Below are 5,473 nucleotides of genomic sequence, written 5' to 3' on the forward strand. Positions count from 1 at the left end.
TGGGAAAAGCTGTCCCGGCGCGTGCGCGCGGCTGCCGCGGGGCGGGGGCGGAGCGGGGGCGGAGCGGGGGCGGAGCGGGGCCGGGGCCGGGGCCGGGGCCGGGGGCGGGCCGGCCCGGGGCCGGGCGGGTCCTGGGTACCAGAGGCCCTGCTCGCCCCATCACGGCACCACCTCCGCTGCCGCCGGCGCTACCGCCGCGCCCCCGCCCCCGCCGCGCCCCGCCGCGCCTGCGGAGACTCGGGAAAGTGCCGGGTGGGCACGGGGCGGTCTCCACGTCCTCGAATCTGCCCTTTCAGTTGTTTTCACGACGTGACCTTAAGTCACCCAGAGCTAACTGGGGCGCCCGGTCCAGCGGTCGAAGGGGAACCGCAGGGTCTCTGCCTGACCGAAATGGTAACCTGGCAGCAAGGGAAGCTGGCGACAGGTTCTAGAAGTCGCCTGAGAACTTTGCGCCATCGGCAGCCCCTGCCTAAAATCGTCGGGAGCTGCTAAAATCGTCTTTAGGAAGGCTGGCAGCCAAGTTTTGACACCCCAGCGTTCCATACAAGGATGTACGGTGACTTGGGAGGTAATTTCCACATCTTGCCATTTGTGTTCAGGGTCGAGGCTTATACGAAGGGAAGACGAGGGAAGGACGATGGATGCGAACACGTCCACGGACGCATCGCCCCAGCCCCGAGCTGGGTCGGCCCACCGCTGGCATCGCGGCAAAGGGGCAAGGCCAGGCTAGGCCCACAGACGGTGCCTCCTAACTTCGCTGTTGACCCCAAGCACAGACTGTCCTACAAACGGGGCAGAAAGGATGACTTGGGTTCCTAATCATTAGAAGTTTTTTGAGGTTTCTGTTTAAATTTTTAAAAGATTTAGAAACACTAGGCATATTTTGGTGGGAAAGTAGATGAAAGACAGCTTTTTCTTTCTGCGTGAAAACCAAAATATAAAGATATGGCTTATACTAGGTGAGCGTTCCCACCTATAAGGGTCAAATTCAGAATAAAATTGAAGAGTGTTTGAAAATCAACTCAATGCCAAGTATGGAGGATGCAAAGACGAATTGGACAAAGTCTGTTTTCATAAGTTTACAATTCAGTAAGGAAAAAAGAGAACAGGACTTGTGGAAAGAACGTATTTCAAGAAGAGTGAATGCAATATGTAGTCTGGTTTGGCAAGAAAATAATGCTGCTGTAGAAGGGCATGATGAGTGATAAGCTCCATGGGTGCGGTTAAAGATGTTGTGAAAGGCCTCACATTCTCAGCTGGTTTTGAACACAATTGAACAGAACCTTTGTAAGTGTGAATTTGTGGTACTGGAGAAATTGACTCTCCACATAGGAAAAAATTAAAGTATTACCTGGCAAAAATACAAAAATAAACTCCAGGTGAGTAAAGATGTAAATGTAAAAGGCAAAATATTATAGTTTGATAAGAAAATATAAGAGCGTATGTTCATGACTTTGGTGGTCAGCAGGATTTCATACAACATTATATTTTTAAAAAAGACATCTTAGTGGAAAAAAATCATAGATTTAATGATACTATAATTTGAAAACTTCTGTGTAACTAAGTAAATTAAAGATAAGAAACAAACTTGGAAGGTATATTTACAAAATACAGAATTTCAAAAGTGTTCATTTCTAGCACATACTGAAGAACTAAAATCAACAAGGAAGAAAAACAACCTAATAGAAAAATCGGAAAAGAATATGAAAAGACAAATCAGACCTTCACTAGTCATCAGGGAAATGCAGATTAAAGACAAGATAATATGTCACATCCATCAGTATGACAAAAATGTGAACCTAAGTCAAGGGTGTAGAGAAATAAGAATTCTCTTAACACTGCTGGTAGAATTGTAAAGTATTACAACTGTTTTTGAGAGCAATTAGGCAATATCTGGTAAAGGTGAAGATGCACATATTCTGTAACACAAACACTTTTTAGACTTAGGTATGTACCCTAGAAAAAGGCTTGCATGTGTGAATAAATATATACAAGTATGTTCTTTGTAGCATTTTTTTGTAATAGTGAATTACTACATGCAACTTACATCATTATCAATAAAAGAATGAATAAATTGTATAATAGATAATTATGATGCATGAAAATTAATAAGTTGGAGCTGCTTATGAACAGAGTTAAATTTCTTTTAATAAGAGATAACAGGGACTTCCCTGGTGGTGCAGTGGTTAAGAATCCGCCTGCCAATGCAGGGGACACAGGTTCGACCCCTGGTCCTGGAAGATCCCACGTCATGGAGCAGCTAAGCCCGTGTGCCACAACTACTGAGCCTGTGCTCTAGAGCCCGCGAGCCACAACCACCGAAGCCCACGCGCCTAGAGCCCATGCTCTGCAACAAGAGAAGCCACTGCAATGAGAAGCCCACGCACTGCAACAAAGAGTAGCCCCCGCTCTCCGCAATTAGGGGAAGGCTGTGCACAGCAACGAAGACCCAATGCAGCCAAAAATTAATTAATCAATCAATTAATTAATTTTAAAGAAATGAAACAACAGATAAGTTATGCTGAGGTCCAGGGGATGTCAACTGCCTGAACCAGAATCTGTCCACACATCTTAATAAAAAAAACCCATGAGGTGTACAAAGAGTACAAATAAAGTTACGCATGATTCATGCAATACTAGGAGGGTATCACAAACATCAAATTACCAGAAAATTGGTAAGTAGAAACTCCAGCAGGAGCAAGCTTCCTCCACTGCTGCAAGACTCTAGATGCTGAGAGTAGAAGATGCAGGGCTTCAGAGAATCTTGGAAAAAGAGGAAAGAGTAGTGGATGATATAGACATAACATAGGCAAAATCAAACCCTGAGAAAAATGTCAAACATTAAGTGCCAAAAGACTGAACAAACACAGCCTGGGTCTTGGAAGGTTATAGTACTGGCTCTCAGGAAGGAGCCAGAGGTGGCAGCTTCAGATAAACATTGCTTCTGAGGGGGACGCAACTGCATTGACAAGGGGGTAGTGTCCTTTAAAGGCACGACGATGAAGGGAAAGAAGGAGGTAAGGGGAAAAATGAAGAGAAGTCATGCCAGCAGCCCCACCTCACCTCCACATACACGCAGCTGCCACCACTAAAAGCGTCTGTTAGAGGAATTGCACTTTATTGTACTGGCACAATAAAACACTTTCAACTAGGAAGGGTCTACAGAAGGCCTATTTTTTTATTTTTTTTTTGGCCGCACCATGCGGTTTGTGGGATCTTAGTTTCCCGACCAGGGATCGAACCTGGGCCCACAGCAGTGAAAGCACAGAGTCATAACCACTGGACTGCCAGGGAATTCCCCAAAAGGCCTATTTTTAAAAGAATCAAACCAACACAAAACTCAGAAGAAAACAGAGAAGGTGAATGGTAACATTCCACCTAATGAAAATTCTCCCCCAAGGAAACAGACAAACAAGCAAACAAAACCATAAGGCCAAGCTCCAAATTAAAATTAAATATCCTTAAGCAAGTGTTAGATAATATTGTGTACATATCAAATCTAGACCAGAAGTTTACAGCCCAAGAACAGAAATGGACAAAAATGGGATATAAGTGGTAAATATCTATACATATACACATAGATATCTATACATATACACATAGATATCTATACATATATACATAGATAAGATAGAAATATAGAGATATATCTTAACCCAAACAGATACTACTTAGCCCAAAAGAAAAATCAGTGGAACTGTTTGTAGTAGTGTAGAACTGGGAAAAATACTGGAAAATATAAAGTACATGCTCATAGCTCAGCGCATGTGACATGTGCCAAGTTCTGGAATGGCACCAGAGACTAGAAAGGCTGAGTAGCAAAGGAGTGAAACATTGAGTTGTCTTGCAGAGCATTGGAGATAAAGTCCCATCGGAGGGGGAGGGAGCCTGAAACAAACACTCAACAGGTCTCCACTTCCAGACATTTGCCATATTTTGAATCTGCAAAGGGTAGGAACTAAGTTTAGATTTGCAAAAGGCAGAATTTTCAAGGCTAAGAAAAAAGAAAATATCCAATCAAAAACCCAAGTGGACCAATCCTGAAGAATGGGAATAAACCAGAGATGGACTGAATCCTCCTAAGTCTGCTGCCCAGCTCAAGACCTGATTGGATTTACTTGCCTTTCATGCTATCTGACGAAAGGAAGGAAGAGTCATCACTTGATGGGAGGTATTACCTGGAGCCTCTATTAGTTAAACACAATGACCAACATAAAATGTTACTAAAAATACGAAGAAGCAGAAATGTGCAATAATCTAAAAAGAAGGGTGAAATAGGAGACCCATAGATGGGAGTTAGAAGAAAAGACTTCTATTTTAATTTTGTACTGAAATATAGTTGATATACAATATTATGTTAGTTTTAGCTGTGCTACATAGTTATTTGATATTTGCATACATTATAAAATGTTCACCACAGTAAGTCTAATAACCGTCTGTCTCCCTACGGATTTATTGCAATATTATCACTTAGGCTGTATATGACATCTGCATGGTTTATTTCTTTTCTTTTTCTTCCCTCCCTCCCTCCCTCCTTATTTCTTATTTAAGTGGAGGTTTGTACCTCTTAACCCTCTTCACCTATTTTGCCCTTCCACCACCCTCCCCTCTGAACAACCATTGGCTTGTTTTCTGTATCTGTGAGTCTGTTTTCATTTTGTTTGTTTTGTATTTTACATTCCACATATAAGTGAGATCATACAGTGTTTGGCTTTCTCTGTCTGACTTATTTCACTTAGCATAATACTCTCTAGATCCATCCATGTTGTCACAAATTGCAATATCTCTTTTTTTATGGCTGAGTAATATTCCATTGTATATGTATACCACATCTTCTTTATCCATTCATCTGTCAGAGGACACTTAGGTTGCTTGCATGTGTTGCGTATTGTAAATAATGTTACAAGTGGACATTGGGGTGCACATATCTTTTTGAAGAGTATTTTTGTTTTATTTGGAGAAATTGCCTAGAAGTAAAATTGTTGGATCACATGGTAATTCTAGTTTAAATTTTTGAGGACTCTCCATACATTTTTCCATAGTAGCGGTGCCAATTTACATTCTACCAACAGTGCACGAGAGTTCCCTTTTCTCCACATCCTTGCCAACACTTGTTATTTGTCATTGCTTTGATGATAGCCACTCTGACAGGTGTGACGTGATACCCCATTGTGGTTTTGATATGCATTTCCCTGATAATTAGTGATGTTGAGAATCTTTTCATGCGTCTGTTGGCCATTAGAATACCTTCTTTTTTTTTTTTTTTTTTTTTTTTTTTTTTATGCGTTACGCGGGCCTCTCACTGTTGTGGCCTCTCCCGTCGCGGAGGACAGGCTCCGGACGCGCAGGCCCAGCGGCCATGGCTCACGGGCCCAGCCGCTCCGCGGCATGCGGGATCCTCCCAGACCGGGGCACGAACCCGTGTCCCCTGCATCGGCAGGCGGACTCCCAACCACTGCGCCACCAGGGAAGC

This window comes from Phocoena sinus, chromosome 17 (assembly GCF_008692025.1).
Source record: "Phocoena sinus isolate mPhoSin1 chromosome 17, mPhoSin1.pri, whole genome shotgun sequence".
Taxonomy (NCBI): Eukaryota; Metazoa; Chordata; class Mammalia; order Artiodactyla; family Phocoenidae; genus Phocoena; species Phocoena sinus.